We start from the raw sequence: 18,746 nt of genomic DNA, 5'->3' as shown, positions 1-18,746 counted from the left end.
CAGGTTTACCTAAGCATGTCCAGTGGAGTTGGTGACCAAACAATGGACTTTAAACTACACATGGTGGCCATGATGGAAGAATTCAAGCAGAGTTTGGATGAAGCTTTCGAGCCTCTTCATAGACGCGTTGACCGAATGGTGAATAAGGATGTCAAGAGGAGGGGTTCCCCACAATTTCATCCTGACGTCCAACCTACCTCTTCAAAGTCATTATATTCAAGGGGAAGGGAGGAGGTTCATTCGACAACAAAGCATGCAAATACTTTATCCATAGATGAAGGAGTTAGTTGAGTGCAGGAGACATGTCAACAACTCTCCTCCAACAAAAACTTGAAAAAGTGCGAGTTGAGTATGGTGGTGAGAGTGCACTTGAGGTAAAAGTTGAGGAATGTGAGATTGAAAAAGAGGTAAAAAAATCTGAGGAGATGAGTGAAGCATCAAGTGAGCTGATTGTGCATGGGAAGGCGAGTGTTTATAGTTTTCCTAACGAACTTAACTTTGCCTTGTTTAGTGTTTCTGCTTTTGTACAGATTGAGCGAAGTCGAGTGAAGTTAGTCATGCAATGTTCCATTCCAAAGTTGCTTGTACAATTCACTAGCTTCCATGGAGTTTGTCTTCTAGGAGATAGATCTATTTGGTATCACTTCATGGAACAACCCGAATCTGTCCGCACCAATGGAGAATTAATTCGAACTCCATATTTCTATTCTTGTTTGTTACCCACGGTTCATTCATCATCTTTACCTTCTTTTGAGCATTATTTCCATCCTCACACATGTATTTCCTATGCAGATTTTGAAGGAAAATGTAAAGAGCCATCAATGCAGTCTCAAGTTGAATCGATTGATGGAAGGAATCACGTGTCACAGGGAGTTTTTGCATTTAACTCTTATTCTACACCTTCTTACCACTTAATTAATGACGTTCCATTGCTTATGTATCCAATTTCTGGTTCAAAACAAGCTGAGACTCATTTTGTTTTTGTAGGTTGTAAGGCTGCTCGAAATTTTCCAGCTTTGATTAAAGAGTTGCAACCTGGTTTCATGCTTGTGCCAGCTGCTTGTAATCTTCCATGCATATTCATACATCCAAAAGCTGGTCACCATGAGATCATTTTATCAACTCAAACTGGCGCAAATTCAAGTGACTCGTCTGGAGTGTGACCTTCACTTCATTGCTGCCACTTATGTTGGGTGATGCAGACAAGTGTGTCAATCAAGACCCGAATGTTGTTTTTACCTCACTGGTTCATTCTTCCACGGAAGTGCAACATGAATGGCTCATTGTTCTATCTCCAGATGGGCAAGCAGTGCCAAATCAGCAACAACTAGGGTCGAATTATACTACCTTGCACAATCAGATTCAAGATTTTTCTAAGCTGAATGAGAGTCATCATGAAGATCCCTATCTTGTGCATGTGAAACGTAAGTTGTCGAGTAGTATTAACCCTACATATACTAATTGTGTGATTTGTTTTATGGGTTTGAATTTGACATGCAAACGACCAAGGGTTGATGAGAGAGTTTTGGAGTGCTACATGGAATTTTCACAAGCTTTATACAAGGTGTTTCTTGTCTTGGCGAATGTCCTTGTTCAAGAGCATCATGAGGTTGTCCAAGCGACATGTGACGTGGCTGGTGCTCATTCATCTCGCTCCCACACATTGCATGGAGTACCACTTTTTCCCAAGATTTAAGGACAAATCCTTTTCAAGAGGAGGGGAATGATACGAATGAGCAAGCCTCAAAGGGAGGATTGGGCCTCGATTAAGTAGCTCTTGTTGAGCTTAGCTTCGGCCATGTGGGCCTTAGGTCCAATAGTACTTTAGCTAGTCATTAAGCTAGTTAATTAGTAGGTTAGCTTTCGGCCAAGAGAGACCCAATGGGCTGGCCGATTTTCCCTTCATGCTTTACAAGCTTTATTAGGTTTAGTCAAGGCTATAAATAGCCCTAAAGCTGATGGTACATTTAGTTTTTGCGATGTTATTAATAAAATTCCAGAATTTCGTCTTCCATTAAGCCAAATTCCTCTAGCTTGTGAAAGCTAAGTTGAACATCCTAGTGTGGTTCCTAGGTTGTTTATTGACTTATCAATCAAGCAAACACACTTGATTGTGGCATCCTCTGCCGTTGAATTCGTTCTTGAGTGGTCCGAGTTTGGGTTCAACTCCGTCGATTCCGTAACGTGTCCCCTAAGATCCTAAGTTGCTTCCGCGACCGGGCAGCGAGACCCTCGACAGCTCAGCGGAGGTCGAAGACCTGATTGACTAACACCAAAGCAACACCAAAATACCGCCAAACCCCCGACCAAAAGGCCGAGGACCAGCACGCTCCGCAAATTCCAGAATTTTGGGTTGTCGGGTAGAGTACTTCTACGATTTTCAAAAATTCAGCCTTGAAGGCATTTTGTCTTGCCTTCTTTTTCAGTCATTAGTCCTAATCTGAGTTTTAGATCGCGTCTAGGCCTTCATTCACCTCCATTCCTTGCTGCTATCTTGTCTCACTTGTTGACTAGTCAAGAACGTACCTTGCGGTGACGCCTAATTTGTTCAACCCGAGCAACTAGCAAGCCAAGGAATTGCTTGGTGAGACTATTAGAGAGTGATACACTTGAGTGAAACACAAGCGTGAGTGACCTATACATTGTACCAAAAAAAAAAGAAGGAGAGAAGAGGTCGTTTGCTTATTTTCTTTTGCAGGTTTACCTAAGCATGTCCAGTGGAGTTGGTGACCAAACAATGGACTTTAAACTACACATGGTGGCCATGATGGAAGAATTCAAGCAGAGTTTGGATGAAGCTTTCGAGCCTCTTCATAGACGCCTTGACCGAATGGTGAATAAGGATGTCAAGAGGAGGGGTTCCCCACAATTTCATCCTGACGTCCAACCTACCTCTTCAAAGTCATTATATTCAAGGGGAAGGGAGGAGGTTCATTCGACAACAAAGCATGCAAATACTTTATCCATAGATGAAGGAGTTAGTTGAGTGCAGGAGACATGTCAACAACTCTCCTCCAACAAAAACTTGAAAAAGAGCGAGTTGAGTATGGTGGTGAGAGTGCACTTGAGGTAAAAGTTGAGGAATGTGAGATTGAAAAAGAGGTAAAAAAATCTGAGGAGATGAGTGAAGCATCAAGTGAGCTGATTGTGCATGGGAAGGCGAGTGTTTATAGTTTTCCTAACGAACTTAACTTTGCCTTGTTTAGTGTTTCTGCTTTTGTACAGATTGAGCGAAGTCGAGTGAAGTTAGTCATGCAATGTTCCATTCCAAAGTTGCTTGTACAATTCACTAGCTTCCATGGAGTTTGTCTTCTAGGAGATAGATCTATTTGGTATCACTTCATGGAACAACCCGAATCTGTCCGCACCAATGGAGAATTAATTCGAACTCCATATTTCTATTCTTGTTTGTTACCCACGGTTCATTCATCATCTTTACCTTCTTTTGAGCATTATTTCCATCCTCACACATGTATTTCCTATGCAGATTTTGAAGGAAAATGTAAAGAGCCATCAATGCAGTCTCAAGTTGAATCGATTGATGGAAGGAATCACGTGTCACAGGGAGTTTTTGCATTTAACTCTTATTCTACACCTTCTTACCACTTAATTAATGACGTTCCATTGCTTATGTATCCAATTTCTGGTTCAAAACAAGCTGAGACTCATTTTGTTTTTGTAGGTTGTAAGGCTGCTCGAAATTTTCCAGCTTTGATTAAAGAGTTGCAACCTGGTTTCATGCTTGTGCCAGCTGCTTGTAATCTTCCATGCATATTCATACATCCAAAAGCTGGTCACCATGAGATCATTTTATCAACTCAAACTGGCGCAAATTCAAGTGACTCGTCTGGAGCGTGACCTTCACTTCATTGCTGCCACTTATGTTGGGTGATGCAGACAAGTGTGTCAATCAAGACCCGAATGTTGTTTTTACCTCACTGGTTCATTCTTCCACGGAAGTGCAACATGAATGGCTCATTGTTCTATCTCCAGATGGGCAAGCAGTGCCAAATCAGCAACAACTAGGGTCGAATTATACTACCTTGCACAATCAGATTCAAGATTTTTCTAAGCTGAATGAGAGTCATCATGAAGATCCCTATCTTGTGCATGTGAAACGTAAGTTGTCGAGTAGTATTAACCCTACATATACTAATTGTGTGATTTGTTTTATGGGTTTGAATTTGACATGCAAACGACCAAGGGTTGATGAGAGAGTTTTGGAGTGCTACATGGAATTTTCACAAGCTTTATACAAGGTGTTTCTTGTCTTGGCGAATGTCCTTGTTCAAGAGCATCATGAGGTTGTCCAAGCGACATGTGACGTGGCTGGTGCTCATTCATCTCGCTCCCACACATTGCATGGAGTACCACTTTTTCCCAAGATTTAAGGACAAATCCTTTTCAAGAGGAGGGGAATGATACGAATGAGCAAGCCTCAAAGGGAGGATTGGGCCTCGATTAAGTAGCTCTTGTTGAGCTTTGCTTCGGCCATGTGGGCCTTAGGTCCAATAGTACTTTAGCTAGTCATTAAGCTAGTTAATTAGTAGGTTAGCTTTCGGCCAAGAGAGACCCAATGGGCTGGCCGATTTTCCCTTCATGCTTTCCAAGCTTTATTAGGTTTAGTCAAGGCTATAAATAGCCCTAAAGCTGATGGTACATTTAGTTTTTGCGATGTTATTAATAAAATTCCAGAATTTCGTCTTCCATTAAGCCAAATTCCTCTAGCTTGTGAAAGCTAAGTTGAACATCCTAGTGTGGTTCCTAGGTTGTTTATTGACTTATCAATCAAGCAAACACACTTGATTGTGGCATCCTCTGCCGTTGAATTCGTTCTTGAGTGGTCCGAGTTTGGGTTCAACTCCGTCGATTCCGTAACGTGTCCTCTAAGATCCTAAGTTGCTTCCGCGACCGGGCAGCGAGACCCTCGACAGCTCAGCGGAGGTCGAAGACCTGATTGACTAACACCAAAGCAACACCAAAATACCACCAAACCCCCGACCAAAAGGCCGAGGACCAGCACGCTCCGCAAATTCCAGAATTTTGGGTTGTCGGGTAGAGTACTTCTACGATTTTCAAAAATTCAGCCTTGAAGGCATTTTGTCTTGCCTTCTTTTTCAGTCATTAGTCCTAATCTGAGTTTTAGATCGCGTCTAGGCCTTCATTCACCTCCATTCCTTGCTGCTATCTTGTCTCACTTGTTGACTAGTCAAGAACGTACCTTGCGGTGACGCCTAATTTGTTCAACCCGAGCAACTAGCAAGCCAAGGAATTGCTTGGTGAGACTATTAGAGAGTGATACACTTGAGTGAAACACAAGCGTGAGTGACCTATACATTGTACCAAAAAAAAAAGAAGGAGAGAAGAGGTCGTTTGCTTATTTTCTTTTGCAGGTTTACCTAAGCATGTCGAGTGGAGTTGGTGACCAAACAATGGACTTTAAACTACACATGGTGGCCATGATGGAAGAATTCAAGCAGAGTTTGGATGAAGCTTTCGAGCCTCTTCATAGACGCCTTGACCGAATGGTGAATAAGGATGTCAAGAGGAGGGGTTCCCCACAATTTCATCCTGACGTCCAACCTACCTCTTCAAAGTCATTATATTCAAGGGGAAGGGAGGAGGTTCATTCGACAACAAAGCATGCAAATACTTTATCCATAGATGAAGGAGTTAGTTGAGTGCAGGAGACATGTCAACAACTCTCCTCCAACAAAAACTTGAAAAAGTGCGAGTTGAGTATGGTGGTGAGAGTGCACTTGAGGTAAAAGTTGAGGAATGTGAGATTGAAAAAGAGGTAAAAAAATCTGAGGAGATGAGTGAAGCATCAAGTGAGCTGATTGTGCATGGGAAGGCGAGTGTTTATAGTTTTCCTAACGAACTTAACTTTGCCTTGTTTAGTGTTTCTGCTTTTGTACAGATTGAGCGAAGTCGAGTGAAGTTAGTCATGCAATGTTCCATTCCAAAGTTGCTTGTACAATTCACTAGCTTCCATGGAGTTTGTCTTCTAGGAGATAGATCTATTTGGTATCACTTCATGGAACAACCCGAATCTGTCCGCACCAATGGAGAATTAATTCGAACTCCATATTTCTATTCTTGTTTGTTACCCACGGTTCATTCATCATCTTTACCTTCTTTTGAGCATTATTTCCATCCTCACACATGTATTTCCTATGCAGATTTTGAAGGAAAATGTAAAGAGCCATCAATGCAGTCTCAAGTTGAATCGATTGATGGAAGGAATCACGTGTCACAGGGAGTTTTTGCATTTAACTCTTATTCTACACCTTCTTACCACTTAATTAATGACGTTCCATTGCTTATGTATCCAATTTCTGGTTCAAAACAAGCTGAGACTCATTTTGTTTTTGTAGGTTGTAAGGCTGCTCGAAATTTTCCAGCTTTGATTAAAGAGTTGCAACCTGGTTTCATGCTTGTGCCAGCTGCTTGTAATCTTCCATGCATATTCATACATCCAAAAGCTGGTCACCATGAGATCATTTTATCAACTCAAACTGGCGCAAATTCAAGTGACTCGTCTGGAGTGTGACCTTCACTTCATTGCTGCCACTTATGTTGGGTGATGCAGACAAGTGTGTCAATCAAGACCCGAATGTTGTTTTTACCTCACTGGTTCATTCTTCCACGGAAGTGCAACAAGGATGGCTCATTGTTCTATCTCCAGATGGGCAAGCAGTGCCAAATCAGCAACAACTAGGGTCTAATTATACTACCTTGCACAATCAGATTCAAGATTTTTCTAAGCTGAATGAGAGTCATCATGAAGATCCCTATCTTGTGCATGTGAAACGTAAGTTGTCGAGTAGTATTAACCCTACATATACTAATTGTGTGATTTGTTTTATGGGTTTGAATTTGACATGCAAACGACCAAGGGTTGATGAGAGAGTTTTGGAGTGCTACATGGAATTTTCACAAGCTTTATACAAGGTGTTTCTTGTCTTGGCGAATGTCCTTGTTCAAGAGCATCATGAGGTTGTCCAAGCGACATGTGACGTGGCTGGTGCTCATTCATCTCGCTCCCACACATTGCATGGAGTACCACTTTTTCCCAAGATTTAAGGACAAATCCTTTTCAAGAGGAGGGGAATGATACGAATGAGCAAGCCTCAAAGGGAGGATTGGGCCTCGATTAAGTAGCTCTTGTTGAGCTTAGCTTCGGCCATGTGGGCCTTAGGTCCAATAGTACTTTAGCTAGTCATTAAGCTAGTTAATTAGTAGGTTAGCTTTCGGCCAAGAGAGACCCAATGGGCTGGCCGATTTTCCCTTCATGCTTTACAAGCTTTATTAGGTTTAGTCAAGGCTATAAATAGCCCTAAAGCTGATGGTACATTTAGTTTTTGCGATGTTATTAATAAAATTCCAGAATTTCGTCTTCCATTAAGCCAAATTCCTCTAGCTTGTGAAAGCTAAGTTGAACATCCTAGTGTGGTTCCTAGGTTGTTTATTGACTTATCAATCAAGCAAACACACTTGATTGTGGCATCCTCTGCCGTTGAATTCGTTCTTGAGTGGTCCGAGTTTGGGTTCAACTCCGTCGATTCCGTAACGTGTCCTCTAAGATCCTAAGTTGCTTCCGCGACCGGGCAGCGAGACCCTCGACAGCTCAGCGGAGGTCGAAGACCTGATTGACTAACACCAAAGCAACACCAAAATACCACCAAACCCCCGACCAAAAGGCCGAGGACCAGCACGCTCCGCAAATTCCAGAATTTTGGGTTGTCGGGTAGAGTACTTCTACGATTTTCAAAAATTCAGCCTTGAAGGCATTTTGTCTTGCCTTCTTTTTCAGTCATTAGTCCTAATCTGAGTTTTAGATCGCGTCTAGGCCTTCATTCACCTCCATTCCTTGCTGCTATCTTGTCTCACTTGTTGACTAGTCAAGAACGTACCTTGCGGTGACGCCTAATTTGTTCAACCCGAGCAACTAGCAAGCCAAGGAATTGCTTGGTGAGACTATTAGAGAGTGATACACTTGAGTGAAACACAAGCGTGAGTGACCTATACATTGTACCAAAAAAAAAAGAAGGAGAGAAGAGGTCGTTTGCTTATTTTCTTTTGCAGGTTTACCTAAGCATGTCGAGTGGAGTTGGTGACCAAACAATGGACTTTAAACTACACATGGTGGCCATGATGGAAGAATTCAAGCAGAGTTTGGATGAAGCTTTCGAGCCTCTTCATAGACGCCTTGACCGAATGGTGAATAAGGATGTCAAGAGGAGGGGTTCCCCACAATTTCATCCTGACGTCCAACCTACCTCTTCAAAGTCATTATATTCAAGGGGAAGGGAGGAGGTTCATTCGACAACAAAGCATGCAAATACTTTATCCATAGATGAAGGAGTTAGTTGAGTGCAGGAGACATGTCAACAACTCTCCTCCAACAAAAACTTGAAAAAGTGCGAGTTGAGTATGGTGGTGAGAGTGCACTTGAGGTAAAAGTTGAGGAATGTGAGATTGAAAAAGAGGTAAAAAAATCTGAGGAGATGAGTGAAGCATCAAGTGAGCTGATTGTGCATGGGAAGGCGAGTGTTTATAGTTTTCCTAACGAACTTAACTTTGCCTTGTTTAGTGTTTCTGCTTTTGTACAGATTGAGCGAAGTCGAGTGAAGTTAGTCATGCAATGTTCCATTCCAAAGTTGCTTGTACAATTCACTAGCTTCCATGGAGTTTGTCTTCTAGGAGATAGATCTATTTGGTATCACTTCATGGAACAACCCGAATCTGTCCGCACCAATGGAGAATTAATTCGAACTCCATATTTCTATTCTTGTTTGTTACCCACGGTTCATTCATCATCTTTACCTTCTTTTGAGCATTATTTCCATCCTCACACATGTATTTCCTATGCAGATTTTGAAGGAAAATGTAAAGAGCCATCAATGCAGTCTCAAGTTGAATCGATTGATGGAAGGAATCACGTGTCACAGGGAGTTTTTGCATTTAACTCTTATTCTACACCTTCTTACCACTTAATTAATGACGTTCCATTGCTTATGTATCCAATTTCTGGTTCAAAACAAGCTGAGACTCATTTTGTTTTTGTAGGTTGTAAGGCTGCTCGAAATTTTCCAGCTTTGATTAAAGAGTTGCAACCTGGTTTCATGCTTGTGCCAGCTGCTTGTAATCTTCCATGCATATTCATACATCCAAAAGCTGGTCACCATGAGATCATTTTATCAACTCAAACTGGCGCAAATTCAAGTGACTCGTCTGGAGTGTGACCTTCACTTCATTGCTGCCACTTATGTTGGGTGATGCAGACAAGTGTGTCAATCAAGACCCGAATGTTGTTTTTACCTCACTGGTTCATTCTTCCACGGAAGTGCAACAAGGATGGCTCATTGTTCTATCTCCAGATGGGCAAGCAGTGCCAAATCAGCAACAACTAGGGTCTAATTATACTACCTTGCACAATCAGATTCAAGATTTTTCTAAGCTGAATGAGAGTCATCATGAAGATCCCTATCTTGTGCATGTGAAACGTAAGTTGTCGAGTAGTATTAACCCTACATATACTAATTGTGTGATTTGTTTTATGGGTTTGAATTTGACATGCAAACGACCAAGGGTTGATGAGAGAGTTTTGGAGTGCTACATGGAATTTTCACAAGCTTTATACAAGGTGTTTCTTGTCTTGGCGAATGTCCTTGTTCAAGAGCATCATGAGGTTGTCCAAGCGACATGTGACGTGGCTGGTGCTCATTCATCTCGCTCCCACACATTGCATGGAGTACCACTTTTTCCCAAGATTTAAGGACAAATCCTTTTCAAGAGGAGGGGAATGATACGAATGAGCAAGCCTCAAAGGGAGGATTGGGCCTCGATTAAGTAGCTCTTGTTGAGCTTAGCTTCGGCCATGTGGGCCTTAGGTCCAATAGTACTTTAGCTAGTCATTAAGCTAGTTAATTAGTAGGTTAGCTTTCGGCCAAGAGAGACCCAATGGGCTGGCCGATTTTCCCTTCATGCTTTACAAGCTTTATTAGGTTTAGTCAAGGCTATAAATAGCCCTAAAGCTGATGGTACATTTAGTTTTTGCGATGTTATTAATAAAATTCCAGAATTTCGTCTTCCATTAAGCCAAATTCCTCTAGCTTGTGAAAGCTAAGTTGAACATCCTAGTGTGGTTCCTAGGTTGTTTATTGACTTATCAATCAAGCAAACACACTTGATTGTGGCATCCTCTGCCGTTGAATTCGTTCTTGAGTGGTCCGAGTTTGGGTTCAACTCCGTCGATTCCGTAACGTGTCTTCTAAGATCCTAAGTTGCTTCCGCGACCGGGCAGCGAGACCCTCGACAGCTCAGCGGAGGTCGAAGACCTGATTGACTAACACCAAAGCAACACCAAAATACCACCAAACCCCCGACCAAAAGGCCGAGGACCAGCACGCTCCGCAAATTCCAGAATTTTGGGTTGTCGGGTAGAGTACTTCTACGATTTTCAAAAATTCAGCCTTGAAGGCATTTTGTCTTGCCTTCTTTTTCAGTCATTAGTCCTAATCTGAGTTTTAGATCGCGTCTAGGCCTTCATTCACCTCCATTCCTTGCTGCTATCTTGTCTCACTTGTTGACTAGTCAAGAACGTACCTTGCGGTGACGCCTAATTTGTTCAACCCGAGCAACTAGCAAGCCAAGGAATTGCTTGGTGAGACTATTAGAGAGTGATACACTTGAGTGAAACACAAGCGTGAGTGACCTATACATTGTACCAAAAAAAAAAGAAGGAGAGAAGAGGTCGTTTGCTTATTTTCTTTTGCAGGTTTACCTAAGCATGTCGAGTGGAGTTGGTGACCAAACAATGGACTTTAAACTACACATGGTGGCCATGATGGAAGAATTCAAGCAGAGTTTGGATGAAGCTTTCGAGCCTCTTCATAGACGCCTTGACCGAATGGTGAATAAGGATGTCAAGAGGAGGGGTTCCCCACAATTTCATCCTGACGTCCAACCTACCTCTTCAAAGTCATTATATTCAAGGAGAAGGGAGGAGGTTCATTCGACAACAAAGCATGCAAATACTTTATCCGTAGATGAAGGAGTTAGTTGAGTGCAGGAGACATGTCAACAACTCTCCTCCAACAAAAACTTGAAAAAGTGCGAGTTGAGTATGGTGGTGAGAGTGCACTTGAGGTAAAAGTTGAGGAATGTGAGATTGAAAAAGAGGTAAAAAAATCTGAGGAGATGAGTGAAGCATCAAGTGAGCTGATTGTGCATGGGAAGGCGAGTGTTTATAGTTTTCCTAACGAACTTAACTTTGCCTTGTTTAGTGTTTCTGCTTTTGTACAGATTGAGCGAAGTCGAGTGAAGTTAGTCATGCAATGTTCCATTCCAAAGTTGCTTGTACAATTCACTAGCTTCCATGGAGTTTGTCTTCTAGGAGATAGATCTATTTGGTATCACTTCATGGAACAACCCGAATCTGTCCGCACCAATGGAGAATTAATTCGAACTCCATATTTCTATTCTTGTTTGTTACCCACGGTTCATTCATCATCTTTACCTTCTTTTGAGCATTATTTCCATCCTCACACATGTATTTCCTATGCAGATTTTGAAGGAAAATGTAAAGAGCCATCAATGCAGTCTCAAGTTGAATCGATTGATGGAAGGAATCACGTGTCACAGGGAGTTTTTGCATTTAACTCTTATTCTACACCTTCTTACCACTTAATTAATGACGTTCCATTGCTTATGTATCCAATTTCTGGTTCAAAACAAGCTGAGACTCATTTTGTTTTTGTAGGTTGTAAGGCTGCTCGAAATTTTCCAGCTTTGATTAAAGAGTTGCAACCTGGTTTCATGCTTGTGCCAGCTGCTTGTAATCTTCCATGCATATTCATACATCCAAAAGCTGGTCACCATGAGATCATTTTATCAACTCAAACTGGCGCAAATTCAAGTGACTCGTCTGGAGTGTGACACTTCATTGCTGCCACTTATGTTGGGTGATGCAGACAAGTGTGTCAATCAAGACCCGAATGTTGTTTTTACCTCACTGGTTCATTCTTCCACGGAAGTGCAACATGAATGGCTCATTGTTCTATCTCCAGATGGGCAAGCAGTGCCAAATCAGCAACAACTAGGGTCGAATTATACTACCTTGCACAATCAGATTAAAGATTTTTCTAAGCTGAATGAGAGTCATCATGAAGATCCCTATCTACTGCATGTGAAACGTAAGTTGTCGAGTAGTATTAACCCCACATATACTAATTGTGTGATTAGTTTTATGGGTTTGAATTTGACATGCAAACGACCAAGGGTTGATGAGAGAGTTTTGGAGTCCTACACGGAATTTTCACAAGCTTTATACAAGGTGTTTCTTGTCTTGGCGAATGTCCTTGTTCAAGAGCATCATGAGGTTGTCCAAGCGACATGTGACGTGGCTGGTGCTCATTCATCTCGCTCCCACATTGCATGGAGTACCACTTTTTCCCAAGATTTAAGGACAAATCCTTTTCAAGAGGAGGGGAATGATACGAATGAGCAAGCCTCAAAGGGAGGATTGGGCCTCGATTAAGTAGCTCTTGTTGAGCTTTGCTTCGGCCATGTGGGCCTTAGGTCCAATAGTACTTTAGCTAGTCATTAAGCTAGTTAATTAGTAGGTTAGCTTTCGGCCAAGAGAGACCCAATGGGCTGGCCGATTTTCCCTTCATGCTTTCCAAGCTTTATTAGGTTTAGTCAAGGCTATAAATAGCCCTAAAGCTGATGGTACATTTAGTTTTTGCGATGTTATTAATAAAATTCCAGAATTTCGTCTTCCATTAAGCCAAATTCCTCTAGCTTGTGAAAGCTAAGTTGAACATCCTAGTGTGGTTCCTAGGTTGTTTATTGACTTATCAATCAAGCAAACACACTTGATTGTGGCATCCTCTGCCGTTGAATTCGTTCTTGAGTGGTCCGAGTTTGGGTTCAACTCCGTCGATTCCGTAACGTGTCCTCTAAGATCCTAAGTTGCTTCCGCGACCGGGCAGCGAGACCCTCGACAGCTCAGCGGAGGTCGAAGACCTGATTGACTAACACCAAAGCAACACCAAAATACCACCAAACCCCCGACCAAAAGGCCGAGGACCAGCACGCTCCGCAAATTCCAGAATTTTGGGTTGTCGGGTAGAGTACTTCTATGATTTTCAAAAATTCAGCCTTGAAGGCATTTTGTCTTGCCTTCTTTTTCAGTCATTAGTCCTAATCTGAGTTTTAGATCGCGTCTAGGCCTTCATTCACCTCCATTCCTCGCTGCTGTCTTGTGTCACTTGTTGACTAGTCAAGAACGTACCTTGCGGTGACGCCTAATTTGTTCAACCCGAGCAACTAGCAAGCCAAGGAATTGCTTGGTGAGACTATTAGAGAGTGATACACTTGAGTGAAACACAAGCGTGAGTGACCTATACATTGTACCAAAAAAAAAAAGAAGGAGAGAAGAGGTCGTTTGCTTATTTTCTTTTGCAGGTTTACCTAAGCATGTCTAGTGGAGTTGGTGACCAAACAATGGACTTTAAACTACACATGGTGGCCATGATGGAAGAATTCAAGCAGAGTTTGGATGAAGCTTTCGAGCCTCTTCATAGACGCCTTGACCGAATGGTGAATAAGGATGTCAAGAGGAGGGGTTCCCCACAATTTCATCCTGACGTCCAACCTACCTCTTCAAAGTCATTATATTCAAGGGGAAGGGAGGAGGTTCATTCGACAACAAAGCATGCAAATACTTTATCCATAGATGAAGGAGTTAGTTGAGTGCAGGAGACATGTCAACAACTCTCCTCCAACAAAAACTTGAAAAAGTGCGAGTTGAGTATGGTGGTGAGAGTGCACTTGAGGTAAAAGTTGAGGAATGTGAGATTGAAAAAGAGGTAAAAAAATCTGAGGAGATGAGTGAAGCATCAAGTGAGCTGATTGTGCATGGGAAGGCGAGTGTTTATAGTTTTCCTAACGAACTTAACTTTGCCTTGTTTAGTGTTTCTGCTTTTGTACAGATTGAGCGAAGTCGAGTGAAGTTAGTCAAGCAATGTTCCATTCCAAAGTTGCTTGTACAATTCACTAGCTTCCATGGAGTTTGTCTTCTAGGAGATAGATCTATTTGGTATCACTTCATGGAACAACCCGAATCTGTCCGCACCAATGGAGAATTAATTCGAACTCCATATTTCTATTCTTGTTTGTTACCCACGGTTCATTCATCATCTTTACCTTCTTTTGAGCATTATTTCCATCCTCACACATGTATTTCCTATGCAGATTTTGAAGGAAAATGTAAAGAGCCATCAATGCAGTCTCAAGTTGAATCGATTGATGGAAGGAATCACGTGTCACAGGGAGTTTTTGCATTTAACTCTTATTCTACACCTTCTTACCACTTAATTAATGACGTTCCATTGCTTATGTATCCAATTTCTGGTTCAAAACAAGCTGAGACTCATTTTGTTTTTGTAGGTTGTAAGGCTGCTCGAAATTTTCCAGCTTTGATTAAAGAGTTGCAACCTGGTTTCATGCTTGTGCCAGCTGCTTGTAATCTTCCATGCATATTCATACATCCAAAAGCTGGTCACCATGAGATCATTTTATCAACTCAAACTGGCGCAAATTCAAGTGACTCGTCTGGAGTGTGACACTTCATTGCTGCCACTTATGTTGGGTGATGCAGACAAGTGTGTCAATCAAGACCCGAATGTTGTTTTTACCTCACTGGTTCATTCTTCCACGGAAGTGCAACATGAATGGCTCATTGTTCTATCTCCAGATGGGCAAGCAGTGCCAAATCAGCAACAACTAGGGTCGAATTATACTACCTTGCACAATCAGATTCAAGATTTTTCTAAGCTGAATGAGAGTCATCATGAAGATCCCTATCTAGTGCATGTGAAACGTAAGTTGTCGAGTAGTATTAACCCTACATATACTAATTGTGTGATTTGTTTTATGGGTTTGAATTTGACATGCAAACGACCAAGGGTTGATGAGAGAGTTTTGGAGTGCTACATGGAATTTTCACAAGCTTTATACAAGGTGTTTCTTGTCTTGGCGAATGTCCTTGTTCAAGAGCATCATGAGGTTGTCCAAGCGACATGTGACGTGGCTGGTGCTCATTCATCTCGCTCCCACACATTGCATGGAGTACCACTTTTTCCCAAGATTTAAGGACAAATCCTTTTCAAGAGGAGGGGAATGATACGAATGAGCAAGCCTCAAAGGGAGGATTGGGCCTCGATTAAGTAGCTCTTGTTGAGCTTAGCTTCGGCCATGTGGGCCTTAGGTCCAATAGTACTTTAGCTAGTCATTAAGCTAGTTAATTAGTAGGTTAGCTTTCGGCCAAGAGAGACCCAATGGGCTGGCCGATTTTCCCTTCATGCTTTACAAGCTTTATTAGGTTTAGTCAAGGCTATAAATAGCCCTAAAGCTGATGGTACATTTAGTTTTTGCGATGTTATTAATAAAATTCCAGAATTTCGTCTTCCATTAAGCCAAATTCCTCTAGCTTGTGAAAGCTAAGTTGAACATCCTAGTGTGGTTCCTAGGTTGTTTATTGACTTATCAATCAAGCAAACACACTTGATTGTGGCATCCTCTGCCGTTGAATTCGTTCTTGAGTGGTCCGAGTTTGGGTTCAACTCCGTCGATTCCGTAACGTGTCCTCTAAGATCCTAAGTTGCTTCCGTGACCGGGCAGCGAGACCCTCGACAGCTCAGCGGAGGTCGAAGACCTGATTGACTAACACCAAAGCAACACCAAAATACCACCAAACCCCCGACCAAAAGGCCGAGGACCAGCACGCTCCGCAAATTCCAGAATTTTGGGTTGTCCATTCACCTCCATTCCTTGCTGCTATCTAGTGTCACTTGTTGACTAGTCAAGAACGTACCTTGCGGTGACGCCTAATTTGTTCAACCCGAGCAACTAGCAAGCCAAGGAATTGCTTGGTGAGACTATTAGAGAGTGATACACTTGAGTGAAACACAAGCGTGAGTGACCTATACATTGTACCAAAAAAAAAAGAAGGAGAGAAGAGGTCGTTTGCTTATTTTCTTTTACAGGTTTACCTAAGCATGTCCAGTGGAGTTGGTGACCAAACAATGGACTTTAAACTACACATGGTGGCCATGATGGAAGAATTCAAGCAGAGTTTGGATGAAGCTTTCGAGCCTCTTCATAGACGCCTTGACCGAATGGTGAATAAGGATGTCAAGAGGAGGGGTTCCCCACAATTTCATCCTGACGTCCAACCTACCTCTTCAAAGTCATTATATTCAAGGGGAAGGGAGGAGGTTCATTCGACAACAAAGCATGCAAATACTTTATCCATAGATGAAGGAGTTAGTTGAGTGCAGGAGACATGTCAACAACTCTCCTCCAACAAAAACTTGAAAAAGTGCGAGTTGAGTATGGTGGTGAGAGTGCACTTGAGGTAAAAGTTGAGGAATGTGAGATTGAAAAAGAGGTAAAAAAATCTGAGGAGATGAGTGAAGCATCAAGTGAGCTGATTGTGCATGGGAAGGCGAGTGTTTATAGTTTTCCTAACGAACTTAACTTTGCCTTGTTTAGTGTTTCTGCTTTTGTACAGATTGAGCGAAGTCGAGTGAAGTTAGTCATGCAATGTTCCATTCCAAAGTTGCTTGTACAATTCACTAGCTTCCATGGAGTTTGTCTTCTAGGAGATAGATCTATTTGGTATCACTTCATGGAACAACCCGAATCTGTCCGCACCAATGGAGAATTAATTCGAACTCCATATTTCTATTCTTGTTTGTTACCCACGGTTCATTCATCATCTTTACCTTCTTTTGAGCATTATTTCCATCCTCACACATGTATTTCCTATGCAGATTTTGAAGGAAAATGTAAAGAGCCATCAATGCAGTCTCAAGTTGAATCGATTGATGGAAGGAATCACGTGTCACAGGGAGTTTTTGCATTTAACTCTTATTCTACACCTTCTTACCACTTAATTAATGACGTTCCATTGCTTATGTATCCAATTTCTGGTTCAAAACAAGCTGAGACTCATTTTGTTTTTGTAGGTTGTAAGGCTGCTCGAAATTTTCCAGCTTTGATTAAAGAGTTGCAACCTGGTTTCATGCTTGTGCCAGCTGCTTGTAATCTTCCATGCATATTCATACATCCAAAAGCTGGTCACCATGAGATCATTTTATCAACTCAAACTGGCGCAAATTCAAGTGACTCGTCTGGAGCGTGACCTTCACTTCATTGCTGCCACTTATGTTGGGTGATGCAGACAAGTGTGTCAATCAAGACCCGAATGTTGTTTTTACCTCACTGGTTCATTCTCCCACGGAAGTGCAACATGAATGGCTCATCGTTCTATCTCCAGATGGGCAAGTAGTGCCAAATCAGCAACAACTAGGGTCGAATTATACTACCTTGCACAATCAGATTCAAGATTTTTCTAAGCTGAATGAGAGTCATCATGAAGATCCCTATCTAGTGCATGTGAAACGTAAGTTGTCGAGTAGTATTAACCCTACATATACTAATTGTGTGATTTGTTTTATGGGTTTGAATTTGACATGCAAACGACCAAGGGTTGATGAGAGAGTTTTGGAGTGCTACATGGAATTTTCACAAGCTTTATACAAGGTGTTTCTTGTCTTGGCGAATGTCCTTGTTCAAGAGCATCATGAGGTTGTCCAAGCGACATGTGACGTGGCTGGTGCTCATTCATCTCGCTCCCACACATTGCATGGAGTACCACTTTTTCCCAAGATTTAAGGACAAATCCTTTTCAAGAGGAGGGGAATGATACGAATGAGCAAGCCTCAAAGGGAGGATTGGGCCTCGATTAAGTAGCTCTTGTTGAGCTTAGCTTCGGCCATGTGGGCCTTAGGTCCAATAGTACTTTAGCTAGTCATTAAGCTAGTTAATTAGTAGGTTAGCTTTCGGCCAAGAGAGACCCAATGGGCTGGCCGATTTTCCCTTCATGCTTTACAAGCTTTATTAGGTTTAGTCAAGGCTATAAATAGCCCTAAAGCTGATGGTACATTTAGTTTTTGCGATGTTATTAATAAAATTCCAGAATTTCGTCTTCCATTAAGCCAAATTCCTCTAGCTTGTGAAAGCTAAGTTGAACATCCTAGTGTGGTTCCTAGGTTGTTTATTGACTTATCAATCAAGCAAACACACTTGATTGTGGCATCCTCTGCCGTTGAATTCGTTCTTGAGTGGTCCGAGTTTGGGTTCAACTCCGTCGATTCCGTAACGTGTCCTCTAAGATCCTAAGTTGCTTCCGCGACCGGGCAGCGAGACCCTCGACAGCTCAGCGGAGGTCGAAGACCTGATTGACTAACACCAAAGCAGCACCAAAATACCACCAAACCCCCGACCAAAAGGCCGAGGACCAGCACGCTCCGCAAATTCCAGAATTTTGGGTTGTCGGGTAGAGTACTTCTAGGATTTTCAAAAATTCAGCCTTGAAGGCATTTTGTCTTGCCTTCTTTTTCAGTCATTAGTCCTAATCTGAGTTTTAGATCGCGTCTAGGCCTTCATTCACCTCCATTCCTTGCTGCTATCTAGTGTCACTTGTTGACTAGTCAAGAACGTACCTTGCGGTGACGCCTAATTTGTTCAACCCGAGCAACTAGCAAGCCAAGGAATTGCTTGGTGAGACTATTAGAGAGTGATACACTTGAGTGAAACACAAGCGTGAGTGACCTATACATTGTACCAAAAAAAAAAGAAGGAGAGAAGAGGTCGTTTGCTTATTTTCTTTT

Source organism: Coffea arabica, chromosome 7e (assembly GCF_036785885.1).
Source record: "Coffea arabica cultivar ET-39 chromosome 7e, Coffea Arabica ET-39 HiFi, whole genome shotgun sequence".
Taxonomy (NCBI): Eukaryota; Viridiplantae; Streptophyta; class Magnoliopsida; order Gentianales; family Rubiaceae; genus Coffea; species Coffea arabica.
This window is presented reverse-complemented; position numbering follows the sequence as displayed.